We start from the raw sequence: 19,259 nt of genomic DNA on the forward strand, positions 1-19,259 counted from the left end.
TGGAGCAGCGGTGACACACAGACCCACTCAGAGGCAGATGAAGTAATGTTATCTACTACCTGGATCTGCATCACGTTAGAGAAATTAACTTCTTTATACTTCATTCATCCCACCTGCATGAGTGAAATATCCAGACTTCATCCAGCATGTGGAGGTCAGATGATCTTCCATCTGTAGCTGGTTTAAACCTGTAAGAACTACAATTATGCAACAGACAATTAAAATACAATAAAACAGAGTAAAATAAAATTAAACCCCCAAGTATAAGATTAAACATTATAATAATAAAAATAAAAACAATAAACTACAGTAGTAATGGTACAATATATATATGTGTATATATTTAAATGTGTAGCTATATTTTTATTTGCACCAGTCAAAAGTTTGGACACTTTCTCATATATGAAGATAAAAATGTCTCATATCACATCTACTTGTATTTTCTTAAATAAACTTATTTAACGTTTTCTGTAACTCGTCTTCTACGTCACCAGTTGCTGAAATTGGAAACAGCATGAACGAAAATTACTTAACAATAATAATAATAAAGCACTAACAGAAATACATCCAGAATGTGAACGAACAGGACGTCAGTGAACGTCTCAACTTCATGTCCTGATGTTATTCTGTTGGTCGTTACAAACAGTTCACAGGTAAACGTGTCCCTCGTACTGCTGACGGTCGTTAATTAAGGCTTCGATGGCAAAATGCTTTAAGTTTTATTTAAAATCCATCAGTGATGCAGCCTGACTTAATATAATAATAATAATAATAATATTAATAATAATAATAATAATAATAATAATAATAATAATAATAATAATAATAATGATGATGATGATGTTGACTCACCATGAGCGTTTAACTTTTGATGAATCTTTTTTACATTTCCACTAACGGGCTTCCGTACATTCATCAGCTGCTGTGAGAATCATAAATTATATTTATATTATATTTTATTTCTATAAGTCAGATATTTTCCAGGCAGTGTGGTGAGATTTCCTCCTCTCTGATCATTTAAACCTGTTTCTAGAAATGAGCTTGTTTGAGTGAGATTCTCCACGTTACATTTCTAAATTGCCTGAAACAGAAATACTGTTAGAAATACTACACCTCAGACTAATTTATTCATTTGTTTTAAGAACATTTGACTTTCGGTCTCACATTAAAGACAACAATGACTTGATGAGAGGAGGAGTTACTTTACTTTTCATCTTGTTTCCTTTGGCAGAAATGTTTTGGCTTCTATATTTTTATGTTTCTGAAAAGTAAAACTGTTCCAAATCATAACAGATATCAGAGAGGTGATGATTGACAAGTCAAGAAAAGATTAAAATAGAAACAACACTGACAGTTTTCCTCTCTTACTGTGAAGGCAGGATGTTTAGGGCTGAATGATGTGAGAAAGGTGACTGAATGATGTCTTTACTCTGAAGAAAAGTGACATTTGATGCTCTTGACTTACATGTGAAACAGAAACTATTCTTTCTGTCTTCATGTTGTTGGCGTTGGGAAGGTGGAGGACTGCCTCGTGGACTTGTAGTCCCACATTCCTCGGAGCCTCACCTCCAGCAGCAGAAGGTCAGGGGCCCGCCGCTCCCTCCCCGAACGTGACGCTCCATCTGTGCCCAACTGCCGGCGTTTGGCACCCGACTCAGGCATCTGCCACCTGCGCCGGCTGCCAGCTCGCCGTACACGCAGACATCTGCTGCGTTAGTGCTGGAGGGGCGCGCTCAGTCAGCGCAACAACAAACAGACGGCCAAACAATGTCCTGCACGCCTCTCTGACGACCTGCCGCCCCGTTCAGACTTCAGGCCGTCAGGGAGGCTTCACCTGCAGAGACCTGAGAGCGAGACGAGACGCTGGTTAAACACCATTCAACAGATGAACAGAGCTGCCATCTTTGTTTGGCTCTCAGTGTTTTTTTGTTGTTGTTTTTTTTAGCAGCCATTAAAAGTCAAATTCAGCCTGAATGACTCTGATCTCTCTGGTTACTGAAGTGTAGCTGGTAGAGATTCAGGTTACAGAGTGTATAACTACACTCAGCTGCCAGTTTATTAGGTATAAACAGTTAAAACTGATGCAGTCTGATACAATAAATCCTCCCGTCATCAGGTTCACCGAGGTCAGAGGTCAGGTGGTTCATCTATAACATTGTCATCCTGTTGTCTGTGCTGTATTTCTATCATTTTCATCCTCCTGAACATTTTCCCCTGTTAAAGGTTAAAGGTTAAAGGTTAAAGGTTTTGCTGTTCAGGCTGTGAAGCCTCCTGAGGTTAACTTGTGATCGGTGATATCGAGCTGCACAAACAAAACTGGGTTTGACTTTCTCAGTTTTAGTTGAACCTGTTTTACAGAGGTGTTGATGGAATAGTTTCACTCATTAATATGAAAGCAGTGGATAAAAGATTAGAAACGTCTGTCAGTATAAAGGACAACAGTTTAACAGCAGCACTAACTACAGCCTCCAAAAACAATATGAATTGAATGATTATATGAATGATAATAAATGGTGTTTGTGAGTGAAAGTGTATGAATTTAACTTTTAATCATTTATGATCTGCGGATACGATGGAGATACGTTTATCAAAACTAGTAATTAATCATTTTAAAAAATAACGTCTTACGGCTATACAGCCATATTTACACTGTTGAACCATTTCCACCACTGTTACTCTGTGATAATATTACATTTTATTAGGTACAACAGTGAAATCAGTTTCTTCTACACACAGAATTGTTTCCTTCTTATTTCTTGTAATCCAATAATCTTCCAGAGAAACAAACCTGCAGCAGTTTGAAACTTGAGTTTTCAGTTCATGTGGTCTGCAGTGTGTTAGCTGAACGCTAGCAGTACAGTATATTATTATTACATGTGTTAGCTGTTGGGACCAGCATGGTATTTTATGTAATATGTGGAGTTTCTCTTCACTAAAACAATTGGAGGCAGATTATTTGAACTGTTAAAGAAAAACTATTGTAGTAACGCTGCAGCAAACTGTCTTCGGTCCGACTCCTTATGTGTTGACAGCGAGACGGAGACGACACAGCTTCCTGTCTGTCTTCAGTTTTGGATCAGTAGAAGTCGATTGGTGTTGAATCTCAGCAGTGAGATATTGAATCTGCTCTGTATCTCTGGCACAAAGGACATTATTCATTCATTACTTTTGCCGTTGGCGGCGGACATATTGTTGATGCCCCTCAGCCCCACACGGTGGACAGATGGCAGGGACACTGTCATTAATTTAAAACAAGCAGAAATGTTAAAGACTCTGCTCGAAATCTGCTGAATCATTGCGTTGAAACACTAAACATCCATTCAGTGTTTTACTGAGTCTGAAAATCAGCTTTAAAACAAGTTATAAGACCATAAATAATGAGACCTGTTTGTTGTAATACACAATAAAAGTGCAGTCAGTGTGTGAGCAGAGACAGCAGTTCAAATATAAGAGTAAATATTAGTTGATTGTCAATGTGTGCAGGCTGAAAGCACTTGAAATGCCGACGGGTTCACAGTTTATCAGGTCAGTCATTAAACCAACAGTCAGTGTGTTTCTTGCTGTAATCATTCCTCCTGTTCATACTGACCATTAGAAGATCCCTTCATAATGACCTTACAATGGAAGTGATGGAGGACAAAATCCACAGTCTGAAGCTAATATGAAGCTTCAGCGTCCAAATGAGTCAAATCAAGTAGATATCTTTCAACGTTACAGTCTTTTTAGTGCCAAAGTTCCTCTTTTTGTTACTATACTTCCACCTGCAGCTCAACAGGGAAACACTGTCCGAGGAAACACAAAGACTGTAAATGTGTCAGATATCCACTTGATATGACCATGTCTTAAGACACACTGGAAAAACTGAACCTGTCCTTTAACTGTCAGCTGACGTGTAAATGAGTTCAGCAGTTAAAGTGTCAGCTGGACAGTAATAAGCAGCATCAGTTAACATGTAATGTGTGAAAGGATTTAAACTGCAAGTTAAACTGTAAACAATGACGACATTAGCATGTTCAGTGAAAGCTCTGAAAGCAGTGGAACAGTAAACATTAAGTGGATTCAAATGATATTGATCATACAACACTCAAACTCACTACTAAACACTGGAAACGTGAAAGTCTCCCAGACTAAAAACAGACTCAGCTGAGCACTCATGAAAATATGACAGTTTGGAAAATGCAGCTGTGAAAGTGGCTTCATGTCTTTAATGACGTCCAATAACACTGTAAGTCTTTCACACTGGTATTAATGACAATAATAAACCTTATAGCACTAATTCCTATGAGCAGACAACTTAAACAGCAGGTAAAATAAATGATTAGTTTCTCGATAAATCAATTAATTATTTTGTCTTTAAAATGTCATAAAACAGTGAAAAATGAACCACTGTGACGTCTCATGTGTCTTGTTCAGTCTGATTAAAGATATTCAGTTTATGACTAGTTACAGGACCAGTTTGTCTACATTATGACACTTTTATAATGTTTAAAGGGTGGAGAGAAAGATGAGTTTGAATACAATTTTGAGAAAAGTTAATTTGCAGGATATCTCTGAGTAAAAGATGTCAGTCCTGCAGCGACTCAAACATCAGGAGCAGCTGCGGCGATAACCTCAGACTGCAGATCTGAACCGCTGTTAAAAACCTGAGGTGGCGTCAGTGAAAGCAGCATCAGAGCTCTGGGACGGCGTCCTCAGAGGGACATTAGTCATGTAGATCTGCAGCATTAGTGGCAGCAGTGATTTATGGTTTATGTTGACAACGGTCCATTACAACTCCCTGCTGAGCTGCGTTCACTGCAACACAAACACACACGTGACACCTGACACCGAGAAACACTGCAGAGGGCCGACACAGCGACTACACACTGAGGCCTGACTGATGCCACAATACTACACAATACTACACTACACTACACAGTGAGGCCTGACTGAGGCCACAATACTACACTACACTACAGTACACTACACTACAGTATACTACACTACACTACAGTACACTACACTACAGTACACTACACTACACAATACTACACTACACAATACTACACTACACTACAGTACACTACACTACAGTACACTACACTACAGTACACTATACTACAGTACACTACACTACAGTACACAATACTACACTACACAATACTACACTACACTACAGTACACTACACTACAGTACACTACACTACAGTACACTATACACTACTACACAATACTACACAATACTACACAATACTACACTACACTACAGTACACTACACAATACTACACTACACTACAGTACACTACACTACACTACAGTACACTACACTACACTACACTACAGTACACTACACTACTGTACACTACACTACACTACACTACACTATACTACACAATACTACACTACACTACAGTACACTACACAATACTACACAATACTACACTACACTACAGTACACTACACACTGAGGCCTGAGGTGAACACAACACTACACTACACTACACTACACTACACAATACTACACTACACTACAGTACACTACACAATACTACACTACACAATACTACACTACACTATAGTACACTACACTATACTACACTACACAATACTACACTACACTATAGTACACTACACTATACTACACTACACAATACTACACAATACTACACTACACTACAGTACACTACACTACACTACACAATACTACACTACACTACAGTACAGTACACTACACTACACAATACTACACAACACAATACTACACTACACTATAGTACACTACACTATACTACACTACACAATACTACACTACACAATACTACACAATACTACACTACACTACACTTTACTACACTACACTACACAATACTACACTACACTAGACCACACTAGACTACACAATACTACACAATACTACACTACACTACACAATACTACACTACACTTTACTATACAATACTACACTATACTACACTACACTATACTACACTACACTATACTACAATACTACACTACACTGCACTACACTTTACTACACTATATTACACAATACTACACTACACAATACTACACAATACTACACTACACTATACTACACAATACTACACTACACTTTACTACACTATACTACACAATACTACACTACACAATACTACACTATACTGCACAATACTACACTACACTACACTATACTACACAATACTACACTACACTACACTATACTACACAATACTACACTACACAATACTACACTACACTATACTACACAATACTACACTACACTACAGTACACTACACTACACTACAGTACACTACACTACACTTTACTACACTACACTACACTTTACTACACTACACTACGCTACACTACACTACACTTTACTACACTACACTACACTACACTACACTACACTTTACTACACTACACTACTGTACGCTACACTACACTACAGTACACTACACTACACTATACTACACAATACTACACTACACAATACTACACTATACTGCACAATACTACACTACACTACACTATACTACACAATACTACACTACACTATACTACACAATACTACACTACACAATACTACACTACACTATACTACACAATACTACACTACACTACTGTACGCTACACTACACTACACTTTACTACACTACACTACACTTTACTACACTACACTACACTTTACTACACTACACTACGCTACACTACACTACACTTTACTACACTACACTACACTACACTACACTACACTTTACTACACTACACTACTGTACGCTACACTACACTACAGTACACTACACTACACTACACTATACTACACTATACTACACTACACTACACTTTACTACACTACACTACACTATACTACACTTTACTACACTACACTACACTTTACTACACTACGCTACACTTTACTGTACTACACTATACTACAGTTCGCTACACTACACTATACTACACTACACTATACTATGGTACGCTTCACTATACTACACTATACTGCACTTTACTATACTACACTACACTACTGTACACTACACTACACTACACTACACTTTACTGTACTACACTATACTACAGTTCGCTACACTATACTACACTACACTACATTACACTATACTACACTACACAATACTACACTACACTATACTACGGTACGCTACACTATACTACACTATACTGCACTTTACTATACTACACTATACTACTGTACACTACACTACACTACGCTACACTTTACTATACTACACTATACTACAGTACACTACACTCCACTATACTACATTTCACTACACTACACTACACTATACTACGGTACACTACACTATACTACTATACACTACACTAAACTTTACTACACTACACTACACTTTACTACACTACACTATACTACACTACACTACACTTTACTACACTACACTACTGTACGCTACACTACACTACACTACACTATACTACACTTTACTACACTACACTACACTTTACTACACTACACTACACTTTACTACACTACACTTTACCACACTACACTACACTTTACTACACTTTACTACACTACACTATACTACTGTACACTATACTACAGTTCGCTACACTACACTATACTACACTACACTTCACTACACTACACTACACTATACTACGGTACGCTACACTATACTACACTATACTGCACTTTACTATACTACACTATACTACTGTACACTACACTACACTACGCTACACTTTACTATACTACACTATACTTCACTACACTACACTATACTATACTACGGTACGCTACACTATACTACTGTACACTACACTACACAACGCTGCACTTTACTATACTACACTGTACTACAGTTCGCTACACCACACTATACTATGGTATACTACACTATACTACACAACACTACACTACACTACACTATACTACACCACACTCTACTTTACATTATACTACACTACACTACACTATACTACACTACACTATACTTTACATTATACTACACTACGCTACACTTTACTGTACTACACTATACTACAGTTCGCTACACTACACTATACTTCACTACACTACACTACATTATACTACGGTACGCTACACTATACTACACTATACTGCACTTTACTATACTACACTATACTACTGTACACTACACAACACTACACTACACTACACTACACCACACTATACTACAGTATAACAGTATAACAGGAAACACTTTGGTTTGCTGTGATTTGCATAATAAATGTAATATTACAAAAAATAACCCATAATTTCTTTCATGCGAACCAGATACTGTATGATAAATAATAGTATGTATTCAAGTCCATTTTAATATTAGAAATCACAATTTAGCCTGAGAGGAATTTACAATCTGTGCAGTAATACGACATCCTCTGTCCTCAGACGCTGGTATAAATGTTGTTCAACAAACTACAATATTCAAGGTCATTAATACTGAATAAATGATTTATTTCCATTTTTACTACAAAGATCACTGTAACATCATATTATCTTCTCTGTCTAGAACAATTCAATACACCTGAAAAAGGATTATTATTATTATTTCTGTTTACCTGTAAATGCAGCTACTGTCTCAAGAGAGAAAAAAGCGCACTGCGACAAACTTCACTGTCACAGATGTACGACCCAAACACAGACATCAAAGACAAAAGGACAGGTTGGGGACAAATCAAATCAAAATCCAAAAGAAGAAGCTTGGTAACAAGGAGGCAGTCGAACACAGGCGAACCAGTCCAAAACCACAGGCAAACCAGTCCAAAACCACAGGCAAACCAGTCCAAAACCACAGGAACGGCAGATAACAAACAGGAACAGGGTGGCTGGAGTGCAGCTGTACAACAAAGCAGCATAGAGGAACTGGTCGGGAATGAATATAGAACTGGGACTGATGGGTAATGAGCAACAGGTGAGCAGGTGGCTGTGGGAACCAGGCAGGACGGTCTGGGGCCATCTGGTGGACAGGTGGAGAAATGGCTGCTCTGCTGGGAAACGTATTCGCCACCTGTGTCCTGTAAACACGCCATCTGTAGCTGATTGGACGGGACTGTGCACAATGCATTTCAGTTGTTTAGAGTGAAAAGAGGATTTATAGGAGAATTTACAGCCTTTCTCTCAGTTTTCTCTAGTCATAAGGCAACAATTTTCTAAAATAACTGCACATTTCTATTATATAGGTGACCTAGTTTTAAGAAATTATCATATTTACATCTGTGAAATTCCTCTGTAAGTCATCTATAAAGTTCTCTATCTACTAGATCTGCACTTACATAATAAAGTAACTGTAGTGTCCAAACAGACTATGAGGGCTGCTGTCTCTCTTTTACACCAACTTAAAGTAAAATACTGAATAAGTTCAGGTGTCCACATACTTTTGGCCATGTAGCGTACTTTGAGTTTGGGTTTGATATTTGTGTGTTGGTTTTATTCCTGCTTCGTTGTGTTAATGAACCATGTTTCAGTTTCAGTGACACACTGACTGAATCACATCCTCAGTGCTGAACATCTAATCCCATTACAAACACACTGCAGGCTGCTGCCCCCCCCCCCGCCCCCCCCCTCCCCCCGTCAAGGCAAATATTAGCAGAAAGCAAATAATCCTGCAGGTTGTGATTAAGATTTTAAATGGATCCCAATTGTGTGCTTTTTGGTTAATGAATAACAAAGTCTTGGAGGACGGCGTCTGTAATTTATTAAACATGAAAAGCTCCTTGATGAAATATAGAAACTGGATGTGTTTTTGCATTTCAAACGATTTGCACGGCCAGCTCGCTCGCATGCTAATGAGCAGCGAGTTTCAAAGAGTTATAAAAAGAAATGAGTTAGAAACTGAATTCCCCTGTTTGACAGAAAAAAGGTGTCAGAGAGGCGAATCAAAACCTACAAACACAATAAAATGAATTTATTCGTGTGAACTTCTGAAGGTTTCATCTACACAAACAATTAAAATCATTAAAGACGAGTGAATATTCAACCTGACGGATCATCTGGACACAAACAGACAGATTTATAAAGATAAAATCAGCGGTTTGAGCTAACTTGATGCTATCTGTACCTCACATAGAGTTAGCGCAGGGATGTCGGTCACTGAAATACACATTACAGGATGCAGATGAACAGTCAGTGTAAACAGTCAGAAATCTGGTTTGTTTGTAGTTCCAGGTTTAATTAGCTGTTGAAGATGAGATTCATCCTCTGAGGAACATGAACGTCACATCCATCCATCTAATAGTTGTTGAGATATTTCAGCAACACTGATGTTCCTCAAGCAAAACCAATCACTGACTCAGTCCGTATGTGTTGATGACTCCCAACGTAAGGAAAGACTGTAAAATCCCACAAAGTGCTGTCAGACAGCTGCTAACACCAAACTAACGTTACGGCACCAACACTGACAACAACATCCAGCAACAACATAACAGAAGTTATTCACTCTCTGGGTTTCTGGATGCTCGTCTTTGCTGGAAAGTATATAAACTCCATATCTCTCCATTTCATTTGATATATTGAACTTTCTGCTCTGCTGTCTGACGGCTTTAACAGATGCAGATCTGACATGCTGATTAAACTGTCCAACTACATATAAATAAGTCAATATTAGCTCCATGTTGACCTACTACAACAGTAAAATACTACTTACACATTAATGCATCCATAATCCAACATTATAATATATAATAGTCACTAACATAATGAGTACTTTTAAAAGTACTTTTACTGCAGTAACATGCACACAAGAGTTACTTGTAGAATTTTAAATACATATTCAACATGTAGCAACTGAATAATAAACATAGTATTACTACTTGGAAAATGAATAATAAACATTTCACTGTCTTTAAATCTGCAGTAACTCATGTTTAGTTTCCACCAGAAACAAGATGTGAACAAATGTATCATCAGCTTTAAGATGCTGAACTTAAAGCAAACAGTTGTTTATTTCTGGAGCAACGTTATCGTTCATGTGGAGTCGTGTTTCTGTCCAATATTCTCTCTTTCAGCTGTTTTTACTCTCTACCGACTCCTGAGGGAAATATCTGCTCTTTAGCTGCTAAATGCTCCTCTATGTTCACCAGCTAGTCTGCAGCTAACTGTGAGCAGGTAGTGTTCAGCAGCTTTTTACAGCTTTTACTCTGAAAACGACGCTATGAGACGCTGAGAGTGAAGCAGAACAGTAAAGTTTCAGCCGGACAGATAAACAATGAGCTGAAACTCACTATAAAGCTCCGTAAAGCTGAGAGGAGCTGCAGAGTCTCTGATGGTTCACCACTACGAACCAAACACACATTACTCACTGTTATAGATCAGACTGTGGAGGGATGGTAAAAAAGATTATTATAGAAAATATAGATTATTATAAGAATATGAATTATCATAAAACGAGACATTATTATAAAAATAGAGATTATAATTATAAACACACTTAAGGCCTTCTATTGTATTGTATTGTATTGTATTGTATTGTATTGTATGTTGTTGGTATGTTGGTGCTGTACATCCACAGTGTTACTGTGACATGAAAACGTGTTTGTTACTGCAAATATTTGAGATAAAGATGAAGCTGGTGTATCTGAGCAGAAAGTCTCTCCTCGCCTCGTGGCCCACTTTCAAACTCACATGACTCTGTCTCCATGGTAACCGAGGACACCAAACAACCAGGGAAAATACGCCTAATTAGCATTTTTGAATTAACACAGTAACAGTTTTCAGTTTGTTGGAGAGAAACTGGAAGAGACAGCAGAGGAGAGAGAGGTCATTCTGTTCATGAGTCCACATGTTTCCAATAAAGATTTACTTTTAAATAATATTATATTCTGAGAACTTTTCAATTAACAAACATTAAGCGAAGCAAAGGACATGATGAAACTATAATACACACACAGACTGACAGAAGGACAGTAAAGTCACAGCAGCAGTGCCGTTGACCAATAACAAACATCCCGATGGCCGTGACCATCAGCTTATTGTCTCGTTAGCAACCAAGCTAATAGGCTTGCTAACTGACTGTTAGCTCATTAGGTCATAGAGCTTTGAACTCTGTTGAATGAGATGAAGAACAACAACTAAATGTCAGGAGGAGTAATCACAGAAGCTCAGACAGACTTTATGAGTGTTAGCATGTTCCTGTCTGGCTAGCGTGTTAGCAGTTAGCTCGCTAGCTACTGTAGTTCACCAACGATCTGAGTGAGGCGTTAAAACAGCGCAGAGGCCTGTTGTTCATAGTTCATCAGGTCAGTCATTAAACCAACAGTCAGTGTGTTTCTTGCTGTAATCATACTGACCATTAGAAGATCCCTTCATAATGACCTTACAATGGAAGTGATGGAGGACTAAATCCACAGTCTGAAGCTAATATGAAGCTTCACACAGACTTGAAATGACTGTGTGGACACACTGTGGATTTTATCCTCCATCACTTCCATTAAAGCACATTTGAAGGATCTTTAATATCCAGTATGAACAGGAGGAATGATTACAGACACCTGACTGCTGGTTTAACACACTGGACCGTCCGTTAAGTTAGTGTCCAGTTGGAGTTAAACATTATCAGAAGCCAAAACAAACAAACCACAGCAGTTTTGTCACAGACAGGATTTACAACTCTGGAAAGTTTTCATGGTGGCAACCACGACATTATTATTTGTTGTGAGTCTGCAGCCATGTTGGTCCTGGTTACGTTTCCTGAGAGTCAAACACATTTCATTTATGTGCAGCAAACACATTTCAATTAATAAATTAATAAAATGTTTTCTCCATTTTAGAGTAATGATGTAATTTCCTAGAAAGACTGTAACACTGGAGCATAAAAACAGATATTTTTAGATTTGTAACTCTAAGTTATGTTTTTGTTTGGTTGTCTGGTTTGTTGTTCTCCTACTTCCAGGTAAGAAGATCATTTCTAAGTTTCTACTAGTAAAAATTATAAATCTAAAATATAATTTTTTAAAAAAGGTTGTAAAATATTTACTGCACTGATTCTGTCACTTTTTTAGGAACAAATAACAGCCAGAAGTTATGAGACTAATGAACTGTGAATAACGATAATACAAACAAAGCTGCATCACAGTTAACAATATAATCTGTATACAGTATAACGCTTCACTCTTTACTTTGAGTAAATTTGACTAAACTGTCATTAAATGAGCTGCAGGGCTTCTGTTTGGTTGAAGTAAAGGATCTGATTGCTGCTCGTCAGTACTGAAGAGTCCCACGTCTAACCTGCTCCTGAACGTCTCGTCCGCCCGTCTCCTCCCCGGACGTTTGATGTGCGGCGAGCAGCAGGTTGGTCTAATTATGGTCCCGCTGTGAGGCCTCGTCTCATCATCATCTCATCATTATCCACTAAACGCTGCTTCACCTGCAGCCTGCTGGGTTTATATTTACTGTCAAATTAAAGACTCCACCTCGGGACCGTTAACGAGCCGCTGCCAGAGGAGAGGAGGAGAAACGTTTACTGCACTTTACTGCAGTTTACTGTGATGATCATATAAAAAATCTGCAACAGTTTATTCAGAGAAATGCACCAAAATATTTTTGTGTTACTTTGTTTTAAATTGTGAGCAGATTTAAAATCCTGCGAGTCATTTAAAAGAAGCTGAACCACAACAGCAGGACCAGCCCCACATATGACTGACTGACTGATGAAGTTAGACCGTCGGTCGGCCTTCGCCGGCCAAGTGTCGCCACTTCCTGTATCTGCTGTTTCAAATTAAAAGCCCTGTAGCGTTTCAGACGAGGTCCAGCCGTGTTCCAGGTTGTGACCTGGACTTGTTTTTAATTTGATAATGAAAGTGATCAGTTTTAACTCAGAGGACGGACCAGGGGCCGCGTCAGACGGAGCTCTGTTAGCTTGGTGCTAACATTATGTTTCTACATGTTCACATCCAGACTGAAGCTACGTTCATGTTTCACACAGACGACCTTCATCTGAGATCAACACCAGCTGAAACTTCAGTGAACGAACCGTCGGCATTAAATGTCAGAGCCTCGTATGAGCCGCTGAACCCTTCAGTGAAGATTTAAGTTTTCCTAATTTCACATTAGATATGAGATCACGGAGCCTCCAGAGTGAAGAGCAGTGAAACAGTTTGAGCTGATTCTGTGCCTGAAGGCACAAACAGGCCTGACTGTAAACAGGATTAAGGCGAAGGCACCGCAGGGCCGGATGAACGTGGAGAACGGGCTTCTTGGCTGGATATCAGCTTCACTTCTGACACATTAGCGGTGAGATTTGTGCTGTTTGAGGAGGAAAAACAAACTCCAGAGGAGAGGAAAGTGTTCAGGCTGATGCTGTGGAACAATAGCAGCTGGATTTGACTCACCGACAGCAGCGACCGACGTCAGGAGGAACCAGATCGACATGGACCTCCTCCTGCTGGCTCCGGTCCAGGTCCGGCTCCTCCTCTGGGGCCACAGAGAGAACAACAACACGGCTTTAATTGGCTGAATTAACCGAGGCTAATTACTATGCTAATGTTTACCTGGTGGAGACAGCAGGGCCCGGACCCCCGGGCCGCCCGGAGCGCAGGGTGTTTGTGATGAGTCGGCCTCACATCGCTCCGGATTAATCGAGCTGAGACCGGAGAGCGGCTCCCATCAGATGGAAAACATCCTGCTGGAAATGAGCACAATCAGAGGGAATCATGGGAAATATTCACATGTTTTAAAGGACCACACTGACAACGTTTAGTTTCGCGCAGCCGTTGATTTCCATTGTTTAAACCCCAGAATCCACTCGACCGTCTCTCTGTTCCCCGCAGTATAAATAATAAATATATATAATAAATATAAATATTCTTTTTATCTGTTTTACTTTTGCTGGAATCTTTTAACCAGCTGGAAGCTGCTTTGTTTTGACCACAGAACTAAAACAGAAATAACTGAATTACAAGGCATCATGGGAAATATTCACAACTCAGCTTTAAATGACCCGACGGCTGTAAATTTATTTTTTTAAAATCTATTTTCTCAGTTTCACAATAAATGTTGGAATTTTAAAAACAATCAAAAGTGAGTTTTATATCATTCATGTTAAAAGAGATTAAAGTGGAATAAAATGACAAAGCTCATAAAATAATGAATCACATGCAGGCGACTAGTAAATATATATATATATATATATATATATATATATATATATATATATATATATATATATATAGTGTATATATAGTATATATATATATATATAAATAAATAAATATATATATATATATATGGTATATATATATAAATACTGCTAAACTACTTGTTGGTTGAAAAAGAACTTTATTTAAACAAAACATTCACAGCTCAGTTTAAAGCAGCTGTTTGTTTAATTAATTAATTTAAATTATTATTATTATTATTATTATTATTATTATTATTATTATTATTATTAACATTATGTGTTAATATTTCACATTAACAGCCAGCTGTTAAAATGTCTTTAGAAAAAACAGACAGATAATATTATAAAAACTTTTTTCAAAAGTTCTTTATGAGGTTAAAACCAGATTAAAACATTTCATGGCTGCATCGAGACAAATACAGTTGAAATTAAAATAAACCCGACAGTGATAAAATAAAATAATATAATAATAATAATTTTACAAAATGTGACACATTGGAAATAAAACTGAGCTACATTAATAAAATACTTTGTACAAACTGCACATCGTTAGAATTTGAATGTATTTTTCTGTTAATTAACTTATTTTCATAATATTTTGTTGCTTTAATTTTGTATTTATGTATTTATTTTATTTATTTTATTCGGTTTCTTTTTTCTGCATGAATACAAGTATTTAGAAACAGTTATAAAGTATAAAGTGTTTATTCCTGATCTGTAATCTTGTAAACACGTAAAACTGTTTTTAAATGTTTATCTTGAAAGCCTTTTTGATTCTGAACGTGGTGTTTTTTTCTCTTGCTGGCAGAGTTTGTCCTCCGTATCCTCCAGATGTGACCGTCAGTTTTCTCGTCTCTTGTGAGGAATGCACGTCGGGTTTTAATCCCACGTGTGTCACGTCACAGATGTTTACTGTAACACAGAGCAGCTCAGGCCTACAGTATGGAAATGACTCGGTGTTGTAAACTGTGCTGCAGTCGGACAATAAGGTTCCAGCTGCAGAGAACAAGGAGCTGTAATCATCGGCAGGCTGTGGGACAGACAGTAGGCACAGTGATCGACCGGCATCCCAGACATCTCACTGATGTCACCCTTACCTTTCACAAGTATTCACAACAAATTACACTTAAAGTACAAAAGTAAAAGTACTCAAACACTGAGAATGGTTTCAGGATAATAAATATGATATTAATGATTAATGATACGTTGATAAGTAAACAGCTGCTAAAGTTAGAACTTTATAAACTGTCAGGTTTATAAAATACATCAGAATTCATTAGTTGATTGTATTTTGTATTAATAATCTGAATGTGCAAAGTAACTTTTAACTAAAGCTGTGAAATAAATGTAGTGGAGTAGAAGTAGAAGGAAATACTCAAGTAAAGTACAAGAACCTCAAACTGTTTTTAAACCTGCAGAGTTCACCAGATAAACCTCCCTGTGTGTCTCTGACGTTCCCACGCCAGCCGAACAGGCTAACTTCCTGTTAGCCCTCTGCTAACTCAAATACTCTCCAGATGTTATCGGACTGAATGGATCAAATTCTGATAGTGAAGTGAGTCATTTCACAGGTTGTGACACTCAAAACAATTTGTCCAGCGTTTTACAGCCGCGACAGCAGCGATGGAGTCGACCACGCCGTGGCGGCGTGTGTGATGTAATTACTGTCACTGCCAGCAGGGGGAGAAAACGTCCCGCGCTGCAGCTTTAAGCACAGTAGTTGAGTAAATGTACTTAATTACTTTCCAGCGCTGCTTGAATCAAAGTGTGACACATACTGAATATTATCAGATGAAGTAAAAGCAGCTCACAGTGAAATGCAGCCAGACAACACTGAACCCAAACCAAACAGCTTTCTCTGATTGGTTCCCGCTGCAGCGCCCCCCAGAGGTCGCAGCAGCTTCACTCTGATCGAACTGTTAATTCATGAAGAAGTGCACCTACATGTAGTCCTCTGACTATCAGCTGGGAAGATAAACACACAAGCATCAGCAACAACTACCATCATCAAACACCGACTCAGAGGGAAACATCTGCTCCCAGTTACAGGCGGGCCAGCAGCTACCTGCAGGTCAGAGGAGGAGGTGTAATGATAAACACATCATCATACTGACACCACCAGTCCCTGCAGGAGCCACACTTCATGAAGAGGGTCTCTGACAGACCGCCAGACACAAGCAGGGAAACAGTGTTCATCAGCCTTGTTATTGATCCTGCAGCCTCTGAACTCTTCATCATTCTTCATAAAGATCTTCCTCATGTGGTGTTGTGATGATGATGATGATGGGTTGAGATCTGGTGACTGTGAAGGTCGTAACATGTGATTCATCACAGGATAAAGCTGATCACTCACAAATACTTTGTATTGATTAGCAGTGACTCTTCCCCAAACCATGCCAGCATAACAGAGCCCCCAGACCCCCTCACTGTAGGGGTCCAGCATCCAGACCTGGACCAGGTTTTACTTCAATGTGTCACCTGTCCTGGATGAATCACAACATAATAAACAATGTTATTAATTAAAGTATTAAGAGTCTGTCCTCCGAGGACAACGACTCAACAGGTCAGAATGTCAGCTGATAGTTTGAGTGACAGCTGACATCCAGCGGTCGTAGTGTGTGGTGTCCACTGAGGTGGAGCAGTGCTGTTGCAGTAAAGTATCTGCTGTTGCAGTAAAATATCTGCTGTTGCAGTAAAGTATCTGCTGTTGCAGTAAAGTATCTGCTGTTGCAGTAAAATATCTGCTGTTGCAGTAAAATATCTGCTGTTGCAGTAAAACATCTGCTGTTGCAGTAAAATGTCTGCTGTTGCAGTAAAATATCTGCTGTTGCAGTAAAATGTCTGCTGTTGCAGTAAAACATCTGCTGTTGCAGTAAAATGTCTGCTGTTGCAGTAAAGTATCTGCTGTTGCAGTAAAATGTCTGCTGTTGCAGTAAAATATCTGCTGTTGCAGTAAAATGTCTGCTGTTGCAGTAAAATATCTGCTGTTGCAGTAAAATGTCTGCTGTTGCAGTAAAATATCTGCTGTTGCAGTAAAACGTCTGCTGTTGCAGTAAAATGTCTGCTGTTGCAGTAAAATATCTGCTGTTGCAGTAAAACGTCTGCTGTTGCAGTAAAACGTCTGCTGTTGCAGTAAAATGTCTGCTGTTGCAGTAAAATGTCTGCTGTTGCAGTAAAACGTCTGCTGTTGCAGTAAAACGTCTGCTGTTGCAGTAAAGTATCTGAAATAATTGGAACATTTTTTAGTATCTGAAAACTGCATCTTTGTGTTCTTGTTGTAACGAGATATTTTCACATCTGGTTATAAGAACGTGAGCGGCTAAATACTGATGTTATAAATGTTTATGTTCTGAATTCAGTTTAATTATTTCAAATTATGTAATTTTCTGTCTAAATACTACAATACCCATGAGCCTCAGCTGCTGTTGCTATGGAGAAGTCAGCGGTGGTTTTAAACACTTATCGTTACAGTTGTAAAAAAAAAAAGAAGTGTTGCCATGGTTACATAATTCACTCAAAGTGACCCAGAAATAAAAATGAAGTGATTTATTCTGCAGATTGTGAAACCAGTTTTTAGTTTCTGATCGTGACTGAAGCTCAGTGATTGGATGTTTTCTTGCTGAAATGCATCTTGGGAGTCGTAGTTGACTGTCGACAGGTTTGTAGCTTCAACTTTCCATCAGAGATGTTTTGTTCCAGAAATCAAGTTGAACAAACTTTAACTTGAACTCTTCCAGCTGCAGGAGTTGAGTCACATGTTTCAGAAGATCTGGATAAAAATATTGATTATTGATTCTTAATGTTCAGAGATCGATCTTTGCATTTGGAGCTTTTTACTCAGTAAATGTTGTTAGTTGGTGTAAACGGTTCAGGACGATCAGCTGATCTGGTTTCTGGCTGCTGTTACGCAACTGAATCAAAGGGATCGATGCAGGTTGAACAGATCTGAGGTCAGCCTGGATCCTGATCCTGCTGCGGCCTGTGGAACATCAAAGATGGCCTCCTCTTGTTTATACAGCAGAAGGGGAGGGGGGGGGGGAGTTGCACCAGATACATAAATGACTGGGAGCGAGGTACCTTAGCATACAAACACTCTCTCTCCCAGCAGCCGGCTGATAAGAGAGGCAGCAGAGGGGGTTGGGGGGGTTGGGGG

General features: G+C 38.6%; 1 long non-coding RNA gene across 1 annotated transcript; it reads right to left on the reverse strand.

The window, feature by feature from the left end:
* Positions 1–1,427: 1,427 nt before the first annotated feature.
* LOC122992448 lies at positions 1,428–14,725 on the reverse strand. The gene is made up of 3 exons (XR_006406052.1): positions 14,478–14,725; positions 14,319–14,400; positions 1,428–1,844 (listed from the first exon to the last, which is right to left on the reverse strand). It is a non-coding gene; the product is annotated as an uncharacterized LOC122992448 (long non-coding RNA).
* Positions 14,726–19,259: the final 4,534 nt, after the last annotated feature.

This window comes from Thunnus albacares, chromosome 11 (assembly GCF_914725855.1).
Source record: "Thunnus albacares chromosome 11, fThuAlb1.1, whole genome shotgun sequence".
NCBI lineage: Eukaryota > Metazoa > Chordata > Actinopteri > Scombriformes > Scombridae > Thunnus > Thunnus albacares.